Here is a 20,195-nt window from a genome sequence, read left to right as displayed (position 1 = left end):
AAGAACTGCTAGACCAGGTTTCCTCAACCTCGGCCCTCCAGATGTTTTTGGCTTACAACTCCCATGATCCCTGGCTAGCAGGACCAGTGGTCAGGGATGATGGGAGTTGTAGTCCAACAACATCTGGGGACCCACAGGTTGAGAACCACTGCTCTAGGGCCTTGCAAATCCTGATGCTTTCCTGTTTGCCATCAGGGTCCAACTCCAGCGTTAGCTAGCATGGTGATGGTGTTAACGGATCTCTCTATGCGGACGTATCTTTACTTCAAAGATCAGAGGAACTGCATGTACAGGCGACGACTCATTAACGCGTAGTCTCCAAACATCTGGAGGGCTGAGGTTGAGGAAGCCTGTGCAAGACAGTGGAACGGTCTCCCTTGGGAGGTGATGGGCTCTCCTTCCTTGGAGCTTTTTAAGCAGAGCTTGGGTGGCCATCTGTCATGATGTTTTAGCTGAGATGCCTGCATTGCAGGGGGTTGGACTGGATGACCTTTGGGGGCCCCGCTTCCAATTCTAGGATTTATGAGCTCCCTCCCATCTCCACCAGGGGGCGCACCGGCCCCCCTTTCCTTCCCGGTTTTAAAAGCTCCGCTTCCCACGGCGCGCCGAGCATTGGCCGCTGGGCTGCAGACGCGGGACGGTTGCAAGCAGGCAGGCAGGCAGCGGCGCCCGGGCTCAGCCTGCCTCCTTCCTTCCCTCGGAATCCCTTTCCTCCCGGCAGCTGTGCACGAACTTGCTGGCCTCCAGCCGCGCTCCCTGCAGCTACGAGGTAAGCGCTGCGCTGCAGAGATTTCTGGAGGGCGACCCCGGGTTTGCACCGGGTGGGGTGGCTCTGACTTTGCACAGGGCAGCTCCTCCGTTCCTCTTGCAGAGGAAGGGGCTTTCCCCCCACCCTGCTTTCGTTTTGGCTTGCATGCATTTCTCCCCCGTGCAGGATCAACCCCCGTCCGGGTCCTCTCCCTTCCGCAGCCCCGGAACGGTTTCACGTACCCGGCGCCTTGGGGAAGAAGGAACCCGGGGACTATAATGGCTTGCAATGCATGCCAAGGCGTCAAGGATACAGATCCGGGGTGGGGGGGGGGGGCTGCAATAACCAGTTCCTATACATGCTTGGGCTCTGGGTTCCCCAGCACCCACAAAAATCCCCATAAATTTGGGCACCCACAGGGTTGTATAGTACCCACTGCCACCCACGGTCAAGGAGCCAAGGTGGCACTCTTGCCAGCTCCTCCTGGCCTCCTGGGAGCTTCCTCGTTAGAGGATCCGCTCAGGAAACAGGCAGAGAGTGGACTGCCAGCCTCGGATGGGGAATTCTGAGCATATGCTCTGTCCATGTGCTCTCCGGAATGGGAGCAGGCAGTGAGGTCCAGGCAGTCAGAAAGGATCTAGTGATCCGGGTTATACATTAGACTGCTCCCCACCCCCCAACAGTTTCCCCAGGAAAAAGGTCCTTGTGGAGTTTTGGAGCACCTTCTCCCTTGCGGCAAGTGGGGGCCCTTCTTCCCCATGTCTGCTGAAAAGGGTCCATGCGCGCCCTGCGACTTCTTGGCAGCCAGCCCCTGAGTGCGCCTCATCCTGAGAGGTGCGCACGCCTTTCTGCCCTGTGGCTGTGTCCCAAAAAGACAGGAATCCTATAATGACCATAGCAACGCAAGCTCTTTGTTTTGGGTGGTGTGCAGTGGATCGGAATGGATCTGTAAAGCATGGCAGAAGGAACTGGACGTTTTGTGGCAGGCATTGTGGACCTCCTTGCTCAGAAGTAGCCTCAGAGGGGAGTCACTGTGTCAGATTGTTATTCAATCCGGCCCCATACTTTTAGCTCAGAGCGACAGCCCTCCTCCTCCTTAAATATCTCTGCTCCCTGCCTTACTCTCTGAAAAAAAACCTCTTTCCAAAAAGTGTCAAACCAGAGGGTTTTTTTAATGTGCAAAGCATTTGCCTTACTACAAAGTTACAACCCTTCCCTGTTGACATTTTAGGATCACAGATTCTGAATATTAAGTCACGGAAATGCACTACTTGATACTCTGGGATGGTGTTTTTAGTTTCCGGGAGAGAAACCCCATGTTTTCTTGTCTTTAAAACATATGCTTTGATTCTGCCTTCCTTCCTGTTTTTTTTTTGCAATGGGAGATTTGGGGGGAAAGAAGGATATGACTGCTGCTGTGGGATTTGGGTTTCTTTCTACTGGGAGGAGTGGGGGAATAATTATGTGAGTCTGTGAGTGTGATATTTGGAAAGGGGGGGAATTGTCTGCATGCCATGTTTGTTTGTTTGGGAGGGTTTTTTTGCGCCTTAAATGCTCACAAGCTTTATTATGGCATAAGCTAGGGATCACCAAGGTGGCACTTACGGACACCTGTATCAGTATCTCCTATGGCATCTACAAAAGGTCTCACCCTTCAGAAACTCACATTTCATGAGAAACGTCCTCATCCTGCACAGTTCTTGTCCACACTGCCTCACCATCCCCAACACTGAAAAATATCCCCTTAAATATGCCCACACTCACCCTCCCTTCTGTTCTGGAGAGGGGGAAATAGCTTCTCTGGAAGTGACCATAGCAGTGGCTGATACACACACGTTTTTCCTTTCACTGATGGGAAGCATGGCTTTGTGGTCCCATTTCTCTTTCAGGTGTGACTCCCTGCATGCCTTGTTGATCGTCAATTTCTTGGTTCTTCGAAAAGGAACTTGGAAGTGTTCCTTTTACAGTGGTACCTCGGGTTACATACGCTTCAGGTTAAAGACTCTGCTAACCCAGAAATATTACCTCGGGTTAAGAACTTTGCTTCAGGATGAGAACAGAAATCGTGCTCTGGCGGCGCAGTGGCAGCAAGAGGCCCCGTTAGCTAAAGTGGTACCTCAGGTTAAGAACAGTTTCAGGTTAAGAACGGACCTCCGGAACGAATTAAGTACTTAACCTGAGGTACCACTGTAAATGTGTTTGTGGGAGGGGATGTCTTTGGTTTGTTTTTATTCTAAATTGTGTGAGTTGTCGTTTTGTGTTTTTATGTCATGAATCACCCTGGGTGGGGGCCGGTATACAAATCTAATAAAGAATCATCAAGGTAAAGGTAAAGGTAAAGGTACCCCTGCCCGTACGGGCCAGTCTTGCCAGACTCTAGGGTTGTGCGCTCATCTCACTCTAAAGGCCGGGAGCCAGCGCTGTCCACAGACACTTCTGGGTCAGGTGGCCAGCGTGACAAGCTGCATCTGGCGAGCCAGCGCAGCACATGGAACGCCGTTTACCTTCCCGCTGGTAAGCGGTCCCTATTTATCTACTTGCACCCGAGGGTGCTTTCGAACTGCTAGGTTGGCAGGCGCTGGGACCGAACGACTGGAGTGCACCCCGCCGCGGGGATTCGAACCGCCGACCTTTCGATCGGCAAGTCCTAGGTGCTGAGGCTTTAACCCACAGCGCCACCCGCGTCCCAAAGAATCATCAACCATGGGCTTATCTGATTTTCCTCCTTATAACTGCTCTAGGATTATTCAGATCAGCCTTGCTCAACCTGGAGCTCTCCAGATGTTGCTGGAGCACAACTCCCATTACCCTTGACCAGGCTTCTTCAACCTCGGCCCTCCAGATGTTTTTGGCCTACAACTCCCATGATCCTTAGCTAGCAGGACCAGTGGTCAGGGATGATGGGAACTGTAGTCTCAAAACATCTGGAAAGCCAAGTTTGCGGAAGCCTGTCCTTGACTAGGCTGTCATGGCTGCTGGGAGTTGTAGTGCAGGACACCTGGCGGGCACCAGGCGCACCCCTACCGCTCTGTGTCCCCATCAGGATGGCCTTGGCTTTTGGACTGGACGATGCTGGCGTGGGGAGGAGCCTCCTCCATGTGGTCTTGGGTTTCTGGAGTTAGTAGAGTGAGGTGGAAGGAGACCATTGGCGGTGTCTCCTGTTCACCAAGAGGGTGTTAGGGAGGAGGCCTAGAAGGACTGCCAAGGAGGCGGCAGATCCAGCCTCTAAGGACCGGACGGCAGCTGGTGATGCATTCCTTGGAGGTTGTATCTCCTGCCCCTGCAGATCCTGCCACCCGAAGCGGTCGCCTCACCTTGCCTCATGGGTGGACCGGCCCTTCCTACAGATGTCCAAGTGTATAGGGGTGCTCAAGGAAAGCATGGTGCAGGGAGCTAGCTCCCAGGTAGGTGTGTTTTTAGATGGAATGCCAACGTCCCTTATTCCTTCCTCGCCCAAGAGTCACGACCCAAACTTCTGAATCAAGTTTTCCTCAACCCACCCCCTCCAGTCTTTTTCTTGAGACACATTTGAATAAAACATGCTTGTTTCAGCAAAGATGTTGCTGTGGGTATATTTTGTTGTATTTTTAATGCTACTCTGCATTATCGTAAAGGTAAAGGGACTCCTGACCATTAGGTCCAGTCGTGGCTGACTTTGGGGCTGCAGCACTCATCTCGCTTTATTGGTCGAGGGAGCCGGCGTACAGCTTCCAAGTCATGTGGCCAGCAGGACTGAGCCGCTTCTGGCAAACCAGAGCAGCGCACAGAAACACTGTTTACCTTCCTCCCGGAGCGGTACCTATTTATCTACTTGCACTTTGATGTGCTTTCGAACTGCTAGGTTGGCAGGACTGTGTTATCATAGCATTGTAGAATTGTAGAGTTGGAAGGGACCCCAAGGGTCATCTAGTCCAACCCCCTGCAATGCAGGAATCTCGGCTAAAGCATCCATGACAGATGGTCCTCCAGCTCTTAGAAAGTTATTCCTGATGTTTAGTCATGCTTTATTTGTTTAAATACAGTGGTACCTCTGGATGCGAACGGGATCTGTTCCGGAGCCCTGTTCGCATCCTGAAGCGAACACAACCCGCGTCTGTGCGTGTTGCGATTCGCTGCTTCAGCACACACGCATGACGTCATTTTGAGCATCTGTACATGCACAAGTGGCGAAACCCAGAAGTAACGCATTCCGTTACTTCCGGGTCGCCACGGAGTGCAACCCGAAAATGCTCAACCCGAAGCTACTTCAACCCCAGGTAGGACTGTATTGAAATAAATGGAATGTGCTTGGCTTGTGTTTGCTGAACTGCTTGGAAGACTGGAAGGGAAACAGAGAAATCCACCAGTCAATTAGTGGCCTGCTGGGTACCTCATCCGATTACCTGCAAGCTTCGCTCAGAAGTGATGACAACCTGTGGAGGAAGCAGTGGATACTGCATGCTGAATAATGCACTCTCAAATCCCAGCAACATACTGTGCCTTGGTTTCCTCATAATGTCAAACCACAGTTCAGCCTTGCAAGGATGAGCTGCAGGAAATCTTGAACATGCACAATCTTCCTTCCCTCTCTCCTCTACCACTGCAAATTGGAGGTTAACTATGACATCTCAACCCTAAGCTATGGCTGACCTTTAAGTTTACTGAAAACAAAACTAGCTTTTTAAACTCTGGTTTGAAGTTGAGTAATTTCCCCTGACAATAGTTAAGGCTACCCGGTTTTGACAAGGTTTTGATGCCATGTCAAACTGTTGGAAAGGAAGCAAAGGCTTCCAAATTAAGGTTACCAGATGTCCCCGTTTCCCGGATTTACACATCAGTCCCCATACAAAATCCACTGAAGTTGAAAAGTGTCCCCGGATTTATTGAAAAAAATCTGGTAACCTTATTCCAAATCCTTAATGCTGGCCTCCTGGAAAGAAGGGCGAGGCTCTATACAAATCCGAGGCTCACTGCAGCTTTTCCTGGCAATGTTGAACTATGGTTTAAGATTATGTGCGAACGCTGCCACAGGGAAGCCAGACTATACATGGATCAGGAATATGGGATTGTTAGACTGTGAAACTCATTCCCACAGGAATTAGTGATGACCACTACAACAAAACAATACCACCACAAACTGGCTTATAAGTATAAAACCAAATTTACTATAATAATAGCTAGAATGGAGATAGACTTGTAACCATTCAAACAACAAACATACTAAGGTGCCATGTGTAAGACAAAGCCTGGAGATACTGTAAACATGGAGTGGATAAATGTGCAACTCTATCTTAACAAGTTAAAAAGGTAAAGGGGCCCCTGACCATTAGGTCCAGTCATGACCAACTCTGGGGTTGCGGCGCTCATCTCGCTTTATTGGCCGAGGGAGCCGGCGTACAGCTTCTGGGTCATGTGGCCAGCATGACTAAGCCGCTTCTGGCAAACCAGAGCAGCACACGGAAATGCTGTTTACCTTCCCGCCGGAGCAGTACCTATTTATCTACTTGCACTTTGACGTGCTTTCGAACTGCTAGGTTGGCAGGAGCAGGGACCGAGCAATGGGAGCTCACCCCATCGCGAGGATTCGAACCGCCGACTTTTGATTGGCAAGTCCTAGGCTCTGTGGTTTGACCACAGAGCCACCCGCATCCCATCTTAACAAGTGACATATGCAGTAAATGTTATACCTACTGGATAAATGAACCGCTCAACAACTAACGTAAGTCCAATCACAGAACGGCAACCCCGTGCCGCCACAACGGTGTTGTTGTTGTTTTGTTGTATTATTATTACTGTCACCACATTTGATACTTAGTGATGACCTCTAACCTAGATGGCTTAATGGTTGAGTGTATCGCATGCCTACAGGCACAGGTTCAGAGATGCTGAACAGTCGAAAAGTTTGGTTTATGGGATAACTAACAGAGGAGCCCCTCGTGCCCTCCTGGCTGTGGAAAGGCTGAGAAATGATTTTGTAGAATATCTCTAACGAATAGAGCCGGGAGAGTACATTGGGACGGGAAAACCAGGCCAAAGTTAATACAAACACACCCTTGCCTCTCGTCTGCCCAGGGCTGCCGGAGCCTTGTACAAATGCAAACATTCCTGTTCCCGGAATTATTTATTTTTGTCTCGGGATGGGGTTGATCTCGGTCGAATGTGCTTCCTCTTGCCTTGTCTCTGGGCGCCTGCCTACCTGTTCCCCTCGGCACCCCCGATAGTTCCTTCTGTTTTCCTTCGCTCCTCTGGAAACTTCACCCTGTTATCCGCTCCACTGCCATTTCAACCCCGTTTTGTCTGTAATATAGTCCTGAAACGATTCCTCTTGCTGCCTTTTTTAAAAAAAATTAATTTATACCCCGCCCTTCCCGGTTCAGAAAACCGGGCTCAGGGCGGCTAACAACAAATATAAAACACTTAATTGTGATACAACAAAAAACAGCATAAAATACAGAATAAAAGCGTGAATAACAATAAATTCAAAGTTCTAAAATCAATTTAGGGGAAAATCCAGCCACTCTGGGCGGCTTCCAGCAAAGATTAAAAATACATCAAAATGTCACACATTAAAAACTTCCCTGAACAGGGCTGCCTTCAGATGTCTTCTAAATGTAGTTGTTTATCTCTTTGACATCTGATGGGAGAGCGTTCCACAGAGCGGGTGCTGCCACTGAGAAGGCCCTCTGCCTGGTTCCCTGTAGTTTGCTTTTCACAGCAAGGGAACCGCCAGAAGGCCCTTGGAGCTGGAATTCAGTGTCCGGGCAGAACGATGGGGGTGGAGACGCTCCTTCAGGGATACTGGACCGAGGCCGTTTAGGGCTTTAAAGGTCAGTGCCAACACTTTCAATTGTGCTCGGAAAAGTACGGGGAGCCAATGTAGGTCTTTCTGGACCGGTGTTATGTGGTCTCGGTGGCCACTCCCAGTCACCAGTCCAGCTGCCACATTCTGGATTAGTTGTAGTTTCCGGGTCACCTTCAAAGGTAGCCCCACGTAGAGCGCAATGCAGTAGTCCAAGCAGGAGATAACTAGAGCATGCACCAGTCTGGTGAGACAGTCTGCGGGCAGGGAGGGTCTCAGTCTGCATCCCAGATGGAGCTGGTAGACAGCTGCCCTGGACACAGAACTGACCTGTGCCTCCATGGACAGCTGTGAGTCCAAAATGACTCCCAGGCTGCGCACCTGGTCCTTCAGGGGCACAGTTGCCCCATTCAGGATCAGGGAGTCCTCCACACCAGCCTGCCCCCTGTCCTCCAAGAATAGTACTTCTGTCTTGTCAGGATTCAACCTCAATCCGTTAGCCGCCATCCATCCTCCAACCGCCTCCAGGCACTCGTTCAGGACCTTCACTGCCTTGGCTAGTAGCCATGACAGCCCTCGCCTCGGTGGATTTGCTTAATCGTCTTTTAAAGCCGTCTAGATTGGTGGCCTGCTTCCCATGGGAGTGAGTTCCATAGTGGGATCAATGTTTATTATTATTATTATTACTATTTATTAAATTTCTATACCACTCTTTGGGTGGTTTGCAATATAAAAACTCAAGCGCTCTGTCCTGCTTCCTGACTTTCTAACCTCTAACCCTGTTTGGGTTTGGGTGCTATAGTGAATTTTGGAATAAAACTTTTCAGCAAAACAAGTGAGGTGTGAGTCCCAAGTCTCTGAGTGGGAGTCAGGACACCTGACCTCCAGCTCCTAGTCAAATACTCTAACCCAGGGTAAACAAATGTGGTGCTTGCTGACTATGCTAGCTGAGGCTAATGGGAGTTGAGGTCCAAAACCTAGAATCAGACTTGGAAGGGACCATGAGGGTCATTGAGTACAACCCCCCTGCAATGCAGGAATCTTTTGTCCAAGGTGAGACTCGAACTCACAACCCTGAAATTCATAGTCCCATGTTCTACCGACTGAGCTATATCCCAGGAAGGGACCAGGTTAGCAAGTCCTATTCTAGCCACTCCATGAGCTTTGTGGGGTTGAGAGATGTTGTTTGATGGTCCTTCTATAAATTTCTGGTTCAGCTTCCTGCAGCGAAGAAAAATAATCCTGTTTTCTCTTGCTGCGAATATAAACCACGCAGAATGATTTCTTACGCTTCCCTGGAAGTGGACAGCCAGTGGGACGGCTAAACTTAATTCACGTGTGGTGCCAGGAGATGTATGAAACAGCCTTACATGGAGCCCAGAGGGATTCAGCCCAGATGGTTCGGTGCCATCTCTACTCTTAAACAGAAGCTCTCCAGAGACTCTGGCAAAGGCATTATTTATTTATTCGAATTTTGATTTATAGAGCTGCCCATCAATAAATATTCCCCAGGGTGGCTTACCTAAGAACATGCAATTAAAAGTACAATATATATAAAATTAAATCTAATAATGAGCAATATATACAGCAACTCCTGCCAAACACCCCACTCTTGGAGCAACAGAGATATAACGCATAGCCTTTACAGCTTGGATGAAGCTAGGCTGAGCCACTGCAGCCCCAGGTAAATTGAAAGGGACCAACCTGTGGTTACCTGGAGGAGATCTTGAGATACTTTTGCAGATCTATTTATCCCTGGGGAGAGGAGGAGTGCAGCCACCCATGGATATACCTCATTGCTGCATAAATTTTCCCTTCACCTGTCATTTGTGGTTAGATAATGGAGAAAGCAAAAAAACTGGAGAGGCCTTGGATCTGGACACCCTCCAACATCCTCTTGGAATTGGGGTTGGGAGGGGGGATAACTGTGGTACCCATAGAGCTGGTCTATAGATTTTTTTTCCACTGATCAGCATTGCTTTGCTCTGAGCCCATGGATCAAGGCAGCAGTGCTTCTGAATACCAGTGTTGGTGCTGACCTTGAAAGCCCTAAACGGCCTCGGTCCAGTATACCTGAAGAAGTGTCTCCACCCCCATCGTTCTGCCCGGATGCTGAGATCCAGCGTCGAGCGCCTTCTGGCGGTTCCCTCATTGCGAGAAGGGAGGTTATAGGGAACCAGGCAGAGGGCCTTCTTGGTAGTGGCGCCCGCCCTGTGGAACGCCCTCCCATCAGATGTGAAGGAAATAAGCAGCTATCTTCTCTTTAAAAGATATCTGAAGGCAGTTTTTAATATTTAATGCTGTATTGTTTTTAACATGTGATTGGAAGCCGCCCAGAGTGGCTGGGGAGACTCAGCCAGATGGGCGGGGTATAAATAATAAATTATTATTATTATTATTATTATTGTTATTATTATTATTATTATTACCAGTTGCTGGAAACCACAGGAGGGGAGAGCGGCGCTCTTGGCAGTCTTAGAAACTCAGATATATAAACTAGGCGCCAAATGGCTCCTTCAACCAGGGTTACGGTCGCTGAAACTGAATGCCTCGTCGCCGTTTTGGGGCCAGGCGGCTCTTTTCAATAACAACTTCTTGGTTCTTGAAATTCATTCCGATTGTGCAGATAAAATATCATGGATAGAATTCTATAGGATGTGTTTGCTAGTGTGTGAAAGCAGTCGAGAGCCAAGGATCTCCCAGCATGCATCACCAGATGGAGATGTCAGGGGCCAATCACTCGGTTACAAGTGTCCGATAGCTGGGTGCAAAATGCGCCTGGCCAATTTTGAACCCTGGCTTGGTCCAGAATCCAGCTTTCAGGTTTCCCATAATAGGTACCTGGTTGGGCATTGTGTGAACAAGATGCTGGACTAGATGGGCCCCTTTTGGCCTGATCCAGGCGGCTTGGTGCTATGTACTGAGTTGAATAGGATCCAAAATGCAGCAGTCTGATTGGTCCTAGAACAATAGGATTCAGAATGCAGCAGTCTGATTGGTCCACAGGAGCCACCCAATCCAGCTCCAGTTGGAAGTGAATCTGCAACCTGATTGGCCTACAGGAGAATCCCGGAATTAGCCAATCACGTGGGGCCCATTGTGTAAATAATGTATATAAAGCAGACATTCTGGGGGAACTTCCATTCCTCCTCACCACTATGAGATGAATAAAGAGCATGAAATCCACTCTCGACTCTGAGTATATTTCACTTTCCTTATATTGTTTTGCATGCAGCCTAAGTCTGAAACTGGGGGACCCACGGGTGTTAGTGTGTAGGCAATGCTAAGATAGATTGACCAGTGGTATTGCAGTGGCAATGAAGAAGTTTAGGGTGCCCAGCTGAGCAAATAACACCAGGAATATGGAATGACATCTCTCCTCCCACTCCGTGTGTGTGTGTGTGTGTGTGTGTGTGTGTGTGTGTGTCTGTTTGTCTGTGCGTAATTTGACGAACTTTTGTATTCCATTGCCAGGTCATTCAGCCATCAACGATCCCTGTTGTTTAGCCACTGAGAATTCTCCCTCCTCGCCATGGTTGTGGTTTGGGAAAACGGGAAAGAGAGTGGAATGCAAATGATTCTTTGGCCCTTTGGCGTTCAGTCTCTGGGCTGCCCTGCCCTGTAGTTAAAGGATATATTTTTGTGTGTGTGTGTTCATCACACACAGCTTACTGGTGATGAGTGACGGTCCTGGCTTGCCAGTCACCGTAAGAAGAAACAAGTGGCTACCTCTCCTTCGATCTCTCTCTCCTTATTTTACTCTGTCCTCAAACAGCACTCAGGTATTCTGCGATCCTAGCGCCTTGATCCTTGTAGCGCAGGGGTCAGCAAACTTTTTCAGCAGGGGGCCAGTCCACTGTCCCCCAGACCTTGTAGGGGGCCGAACTATATTTTTTGGGGGGAAATGAACGGATTCCTATGCCCCCCAAATAACCCAGAGATGCATTTTAAATAAAAGCACACATTTTACTCATGTAAAAACACCAGGCAGGCCCCACAAATAACCCAGAGATGCATTTTAAATAAAAGGAGACATTCTACTCATGTAAAAACACACTGATTACCGGACCGTACGCGGGCCGGATTCAGAAGGCGATTGGGCTGGATCTGGTCCCCGGGCCTTAGTTTGCCTACCCATGTTGTAGCGCTTTTAAAAAATGACTTCCTGGCAATTTCTTTTGATGCAAGGGGGAGTCTTTGCCTAACAGGCAGAAATCTGTGCCCTAAACTTCTAATTTTGGCATTGCTTTCACTTTTATATGTGGGTGGGTAGCATGGTGTTTTCGCAGCGTGCTAATATATCCAGCCCAAAGTTGTTGCTTTAAATGTATTTTATGATGGATCCTGACTTGTTTGTTCAGCTAACTGTGTTGCTTCTTAGGGCTGACCGAAGGGAACCTGTGGCTCTCCAGATGAACAGGATCCCACCATCTCTGGCTTTTGAGGCTGCTGGGAGTCCAATAACATCTCGAGTAGTCACTGGTTCTGCACCCGCTTCTATATGGCTAGTCATGGTCTTATGCTGTTGTCCTACTAATTATAGAGTTACAGTAATTTACTCCCCAAGAGGTTTAGCCAAGAGTATTTTTATATGCTGACCGGCCCAATAAGCAAGATCTCTTATTAGTTTTATGGGATTCCCTTTTTATTGATGTTCCGTCATGGAGCACACCAAGTAAAATCCAATTTTACGTCTTGGCTCCTTCCCGATGATAAACATTTTCACTTGCATGGGCCTTAAATGATCCCACTGGCATTTCTTTTTATGATGCCGTAAAACAGATTGAGAGTTCTCCATCGCTCCAGATTACGAGAAGGCTGTTCGAGCGTCCTCTCTCATAAGAAAAACCAAATGTAAGAATTTGGAAACAAAGGAAAAAGACGGATCAAAGAAAGATGGCCTTGGATCTGAACTTCACGGGCTGTCCTATGAAAGATACATACTTCATACCTCATTCCAATAGAATCAACTTCAGTTTGAATGGTGATGATATTGTTCTATTGATAATGGGGATAATGAAAACTCTATGGTAGAGAACCATTCCTCAGCCTGGTGCTAGCACTCCTAGATATTTTTTTACAGCACTCTTCTCTCCTTTATTTTCCAGCAACTGGCAATCAGGGTCATATCCTGCCTCTAACAGTGGAGGCGAACTACAGTGGTACCAGAGGAGGGCAACCAAAATGGTCAAAGGCCTGGCAAAATGCAATTCTGTTCCACTACATCCGGGCCGTGGCCCAGACATAGTCCAGGCAAACAAGATGAATTTTAACAGGGAGAAATGTAAAGTATTGCACTTGGGCAAAAAAAATGAGAGGCACAAATACAAAATGGTCAAATACAAACTTGACATGAGCCAACAGTGTGACGCGGCAGCTAAAAAAGCCAATGCAATTCTGGGCTGCATCAATAGGAGTACAGTGGTGCCTCGCAAGACGAAATTAATCCGTTCCGCGAGAGTCTTCGTCTAGCGGTTTTTTCGTCTTGCGAAGCAACCCCATTAGCGGCTTAACGGATTAGCGCTATTAGCGGTTTAGCGGCTATTAAAGGCTTAAAGGCTTAGCGGATTAGCTGCTAAAAGGCTATTAAAGGCTATTAAAGGCTTAGCGGATTAGATAAAGGGGGGGGAAAGCGGGAAAAAAATCTCAAGACTCGCAAGACATTTTCGTCTTGCGAAGCAAGCTCATAGGGGAATTCGTCCTGCGAAGCAACTCCAAAACGGAAAACCCTTTCGTCTAGCGGTTTTTCCGTCTTGCGAGGCATTCGTCTTGCGGGGCACCACTGTATAGCATCTAGATCAAGGGAAGTAATAGTGCCACTGTATTCTGCTCTGGTCAGACCTCACCTGGAGTACTGTGTCCAGTTCTGGGCACCACAGTTCAAGAAGGACACTGACAAACTGGAACGTGTCCAGAGGAGGGCAACCAAAATGGTCAAAGGCCTGGAAACGATGCCTTATGAGGAACGGCTAAGGGAGCTGGGCATGTTTAGCCTGGAGAAGAGGAGGTTAAGGGGTGATATGATAGCCATGTTCAAATATATAAAAGGATGTCACATAGAGGAGGGAGAAAGGTTGTTTTCTGCTGCTCCAGAGAAGCGGACACGGAGCAATGGATCCAAACTACAAGAAAGAAGATTCCACCTAAACATTAGGAAGAATTTCCTGACAGTAAGAGCTGTTCGACAGTGGAATTTGCTGCCAAGGAGTGTGGTGGAGTCTCCTTCTTTGGAGGTCTTTAAGCAGAGGCTTGACAACCATATGTCAGGAGTGCTCTGATGGTGTTTCCTGCTTGGCAGGGGGTTGGACTCGATGGCCCTTGTGGTCTCTTCCAACTCTATGATTCTATGATTCTTGGTTTAAGAACAGCTTAGTTTATGAACAACTTGGATTAAGAATGCTGCAAACCTGGAAGTAGGTGTTTTGGTTTGTGAACATTGCCTTGGAAGCAGAACATGTTTCGCTTCCTGTTGAGTGTCTTCCATTTGTAAGTTGAGTCCCCCGCTGCTATGGAAAGCATTAAGAATGCTTTGGTTTAAGAACGGACTTCCGGAACGGATTAAGTTCATAAACCAAGGTACCACTGTATAGCCATCATAAAGGTAAAGGTACCATTAGGTCCAGTCGTGACCGACTCTGGGTTTGCGGCGCTCATCTGGCTTTATTGGCTGAGGGACCTGGCGTACACCTTCCGGGTCATGTGGCCAGCACGACTAAGCCGCTTCTGGCGAACCAGAGCAGCACATGGAAACGCCATTTACCTTCCCGCTGGAGTGGTACCTATTTATCTACTTGCACTTTGACGTGCTTTCGAACTGCTAGGTTGGCAGGAGCAGGGACCGAGCAATGGGAGCTCACCCCGTCATTGCGGGGATTCGAACCGCCGACCTTCTGATCAGCAAGCCCTAGGCTCAGTGGTTTAGACCACAGCGCCACCCGCGTCCCAATATAGCCATCATAGCTATTAGCTATTGGCAGCCTTGTCTTCCACAAATTTGTCCAATCCTCTTTTGAAGCCATCCATGTCAGTGGCCATTGCTGCGTCTTGTGGGAGTGAGTTCCGCAGTTTAACAGTGCATGAATAAGTCCTTTCCCATCCACCCTAGCCAACAGAACCAGTGATGTCAAGAGTTGTAGTCCCACAACATTTTTTTCTGCTGCTGCGGAGCGGAGGACCTGAACCAATGGATTCAAATTACAAGAAAGGCGATTCCAACTAAATGTCAGGAAGAACTTTCTGACAGTAAGAGCTGTTGATAATAGAACGGTCTCCCTTGGGAGGTGGTGGACTCTCCTTCCCTGGAGGTTTTTAAGCAGAGGTTGGATGGCCCTCTGTCAGGGATGCTTTAGCCGAGATTCCTGCATTGCAGGGGGTTGGACTAGATGACCCTTGGGGATCCCTTCCAATGCTACAATTCTATGCTCTGCTGGTCCACTGGTTCCCCACCCTGGACAAATGGTTTGACTGACTATAAGGCAGGTTTAGATGTCAGCAGAGAATTCTGTACTCCGAAGCAGAGAGGTTGTGGCTAATTTGAAATCGGTGGGATTCAAGAAGGTTGACTGCACACAGGGTTGCAGCTTCTTCCAGGGCAGTTGAGAAATTTATCTGTGCGCCCAAAGAGGGGAGAATCCTGAAAACATTTTGGTGGGCACGTTTCCTTTCCCTTCTCTGACAGTTGTGATTAACGGGGCTGCAGAAGAAGATGGAAGCAGAGCCCAGAAGGAGAGAATAGCGGTGCCAGGAAAAGCAGCAGCAGCAACAACAACCAGAACATTAGAAATTTTGCCCTGCAGGAGAAATATTTCAGCTCTGTTTCACTGCTACCTTAATTGTGTCATCTGCCGAATTTTGGAAAAGGCAGAGGAAAGCAGCAAACTATGCAGATGTTCTCGCATCATCACCCTCCTTGAACTGGTGAACGAGCTGCTTCCCCCCCATCACCTTTCCTTCTTATGTACTGAGCTGAATCCTAGAATAATAGGATCCAGAATGCAGCAGTCTGATTGGTTCGCAGGAGCCACCCAATCCAGCTCCATGTGGAAGTGAATCAGCGACCTGATTGGCCTGTAGGAGCAGCCAATCAGGCTTCTGGAGGAAGTGAATCCACAACCTGATTGGCCTACAGGAGTAGCCTCCCAGAATTAGTCAATCACGCAGGGCCCATTGTGTAAATAATGTATATATAGCTAGACATTTTGGGGAAAGTTTCATTCATTGCTACTATGGGCTGAATAAAGAGCATGAAATTCACCCTTGACTCCAAGTATACAGTCATACCTCATGTTATGTTTGCTTCATGTAACGTTTTTTCAGGTTGCGTCCCACAGCGAACCAGATAGGGTTACTTCCGGATTTCGCCGCTTGCGCATGTGCAGATGCGCAAAACGATGACTCGCAACCCGCGCATGCGTAGACGCGCCACTGCAGGTTGCGTTCTTTTCATGTTGTGAACGGGCCTCCGGAACGGATCCCGTTCACAACCAGGGGTACCACTGTATTTCACTTTTGTCACATGTATTTTATAGATTGCAGACCTGAGGGCAAGGAATGTCTTATTTTTGGACCTTGTAAACCCATCCGGGAACCTCGTTTGGCAGAAAGGCCGGGCAAGGATGCTTTTATTTTTTGACAAAGTATCAGGCAGAACGCTCCGACTAACTAGCTGGATTGGCTGCAAAGGATTTATTGGGCCTTGTAGAACCCCAGTTGCCTTGGCGAGTCAGCTGATTTGCTTCAGGTTAGAAATGCAGTCCAGGGGGCATCTTTTCCCTATGGCGGCCGACCAGGTACCCTCCACGGCTAGCTGGCTGAGGCTGCTGGGAATTGTAGTCCAAAATGCCTGGAGCGCACCAGCTTGGCAAAGGCTGCCCTAGGGCTTAGTCTGCCTGAGGACCCTGAGTGAATCATAGAATCATAGAGTTGGAAGAGACCACAAGGGCCATCGAGTCCAACCCCCTGCCAAGCAGGAAACACCATCAGAGCACTCCTGACATATGGTTGTCAAGCCTCTGCTTAAAGACCTCCAAAGAAGGAGACTCCACCACACTCCTTGGCAGCAAATTCCACTGTCGAACAGCTCTTACCGTCAGGAAGTTCTTCCTAATGTTTAGGTGGAATCTTCTTTCTTGTAGTTTGGATCCATTGCTCCGTGTCCGCTTCTCTGGAGCAGCAGAAAACAACCTTTCTCCCTCCTCTGTGACATCCTTTTATATATTTGAACATGGCTATCATATCACCCCTTAACCTCCTCTTCTCCAGGCTAAACATGCCCAGCTCTCTTAGCCGTTCCTCATAAGGCATCGTTTCCAGGCCTTTGACCATTTTGGTTGCCCTCCTCTGGAGTGTTGGATGCCCAGGAGATTACCCAGGAGACTGGGTGGTTTGAGGCCAGCTTCATCGCCTCCTAGTTTCTCTCATCTGTACTGAACCTCCCACAGATCTACTTAATTTGTGCTGTTCGTGTCCCGCTCATGTGCTTGAATGTATGTCCCGGGCACCCATAAGCCCAGCCTTTCATGCTCCAGCGGTATGGATAGTGCACAGCAAATAAATGTCTGCGTGGAGCTCCATAATTCTTGATGCACCTGCACTGCAGAAACTCTGGCTCTGCATTTTGGAGGTGCAACGCCAGAGTTGAAATAAGCGTTGCTTGCCGATCAAAGATTCTCTTGCTGTGATTCCTGCATCGCATGAGGTTCGATTAGCTGCCCTTTTGGGTCCCTCCCAACTCTGCAATTTTATGGTTCTGTGAATCCGTTGTGGTATTTTTAAGCTGTGCAGAAGGTGCTCCGGCCTGCCTGGTTTGAGTACCACTAGCTGACGAATGCGTTGATATTTATAACTTTGCCATCTGCTAGGAGGTGGGATCTGGAGGGTGGGAAGCGACTTTGGTTTCCCTGGTAGACATTCCGTTTAAATTAATAGCGTGGGAAACAGTGGCCAGGGGGACTTTGCGAGAGGAAGAAACAAATGAGTGGCAGTTGGTGCCTTGCAAAATAAAAATAATTAACAGAGCAGGTCTTTGGAGAGGGAGGATTCACAGAAGTGTAGCTTACCCCCAAGCACATTTAAAAGCAAAAACCAAATTTAGTACAAAATGCAAACTCAGCATTCGTCCAAAAAGCCAACCCGTACAGACCTCAAAAAACTCCAGTGTTAGTAATGTGGTGGATTTGAGGTATGATGACACCTGAGACGGTTTGGTGTTGTGGTTTGAGTGCCAGACCACAGGACCTGGGAAACTGGGGTTCAAAGCCCCGCTCAGCTATAAAGCTTGCCACCTCTCGGCCTAGCCTATACAGCAGACTTGTTGTGAAGATTATGCCAGCTGTGGTAACTGGGACCACTATTGGTCCAGGTATCTCCCCTGGAAGCACTCAGGTGGCACTATCCATTCTTGTCTAAGAAGAAAGATAGACTAAATATTTGCGCAATAATACATAGGACGCTCATAGAATATTTTTGCAGCTGTTGCCCTTTCCTCAAAGGTTGTACTTGCCATTGTTGGTTGCGTTAAGAATGGCAAAAAGGTGGTGGTGGGGAAACCATGGGCAAAGGTGTTTATATTTCAAAGAGGAAAAGGTGCGTGGGCGCCTTCAGTCGTTTCAATGACATTTTGCCTAAGTTGCACATAATGCAGTAATTGTCTCTTTGGGAAAAGGCACTTTGATGTACACTTTCCAATTGCTCTCTGTAGGTGTGCACCTATAATGCCACTTTTGTCTCTCTCTCTGCAGCGGCTGGTTCCCCAGTTCTTGATCCTGAATAGCGTGCCACCTAACAAAGAGAGGATTGAATGTGGCTTTGGGTATTTTAAACAAGTGCGGTGGGGAGAGGAGGGGGGGAGAGAGGAGGGCGCTTGAGTGAATTTTGCTGCTTCTTCCCACGCTTGTTTTAGAAAGTCCAGAGCTAAGGCCTTGGATCTCTCCCCATAGAGGAGTGTGTGAGTGTGTTTGTGCACAGAGACCACAAACAAACACACACACTCCCAACTCTCTTGAACTTCTTATTATGATGGTCAAATTCACAACTAGGGCAGATCCACTCCATACATTCATAGCACATTCAGTACACATGTGCTTCCCCCTTAGATTACTGGGAACTGTAGTTCCCCCCTTATTGAGCTACAATTCCCAGCATCCACAACAAACTACAGTTCCCAGGATTCTTTGGGGGAAGCCATGTGCATTCAGTGTGTGCTGCGACTCTGCCCTTAGTTTCTTATTTATTTAGAAGGGCATATATCTTGCTCTTCAGCACTATTACACTCAAAAGAGCCTTGCAGGAATATTCTTGCTGCAAGGCCAATCTAATAGGTGTCCTCTGGTTGAGCCTAGCCGTATATGTTTGTTACTATGTATTTTTCTCTTTCTATACTGTAAGCCAGCATCTTAAAAAGCAGAGACATCACCTTGCCAACAAAGGTCCGTATAGTTAAAGCTATGGTTTTCCCAGTAGTGATGTGTGGAAGCGAGAGCTGGACCATAAAGAAGGCTGATGGCCGAAGAATGGATGCTTTTGAATTCTGGTGCTGGAGGAGACTCTTGAGAGTCCCATGGACTGCAGGAAGATCAGACCTATTCCTTCTGAAGGGAATCAGCCCAGAGTGCTCACTGGAAGGACAGATCCTGAAGCTGAGGCTCCAAGACTTTGGCCACTCATGAGAAGAGAAGACTCCCTGGAAAAGACCCTGATGTTGGGAAAGATGGAGGGCACAAGGAGAAGGGGACGACAGAGGACGAGATGGTTGGACAGTGTTCTCGGAGCTACCAGCATGAGTTTCACCAAACTGCGGGAGGCAGTGGAAGACAGGAGTGCCTGGCGTGCTCTGGTCCAGGGGGTCACGAAGAGTCGGACATGACTAAACGACTAAACAACAACATACTGTAAGCCACCACTGTGATCCTCAGATGAAGGGCAGTAATGAATTTTAATAAACAAGGAAACAAATGATATTTAACGACTCACCTTGTAGCTGTCGGCAACCAGGAATCCCAGGCAAGCGATGGTTTATGGGAAAAGCCAAGTGGGAGAGATTAGCTCTTCTGCAGACCAAGCCTGCCTCCTTCTCTGAGATCAAATCCTGCAGCTAAAGGGTGGATTTCCTACGGACTGACTTGGCATTTAGCAACGATGCCACAAGGTCTGACGACAAGTTGGCAAGGCTATACAGATTTCCAGAAAAGGGAGAAGTTTTCAATTAGCAATAATTGCGCCTCAGATTATTATTTTTACAGTCTTAGCCCTCTTTCGCCTCCCTGGCCTGCCCTGTCGACCCAGACATAGCTTCCCCCTGCCCTTTTCTGTTAGAAGAAAGGATTCTCCCATAATTATACCTTGAAAGGATGTGGTAAATTATGTTCTGTAGCCACCCTGATTTTGTGAGTACCATGTGGCGTTTTTAGGGCATTACAGGAAACTAGCTCTTGACTTGCCGACTGGTCTTGCTCATGCACCCCCTGGTGCTTTCAGTGGAGAGAGTGTACCACTCTTGTTCCTGAGCTGAGGCTCCTATAACAACAAATTTTTAATAGCTGCTTAATAATATGCTTGCCAGATTCGGCACAGCGCAGAAGTTTGACCTGTTTGTGTTCTTGAGGCTCTTTTCCTCTGGGCTGATCTAAACGTGGCAACAGCTATGGAGACGATACCAATGTAGGTTGTTTT

The 20,195-nt window shown here is 48.3% G+C and overlaps 1 protein-coding gene across 1 annotated transcript in view; it reads left to right on the top strand.

The window, feature by feature from the left end:
* Nucleotides 1-612: 612 nt before the first annotated feature.
* The window catches only part of EXTL3 (exostosin like glycosyltransferase 3), a 169,089-nt gene continuing 149,506 nt past the window's right edge, over nucleotides 613-20,195 (top strand). Inside the window, exon 1 of the mRNA XM_081000905.1 lies at nucleotides 613-769. The gene's annotated coding sequence lies outside the window, so the exon portion shown is untranslated. The remainder of the gene's footprint in view (nucleotides 770-20,195) is intronic.

This window comes from Podarcis pityusensis, assembly GCF_964106645.2.
Source record: "Podarcis pityusensis genome assembly, chromosome: 3".
Taxonomy (NCBI): Eukaryota; Metazoa; Chordata; class Lepidosauria; order Squamata; family Lacertidae; genus Podarcis; species Podarcis pityusensis.
Note: the sequence above shows the minus strand (reverse complement) of the source record. Positions and strands in the feature narration are given on the sequence as shown.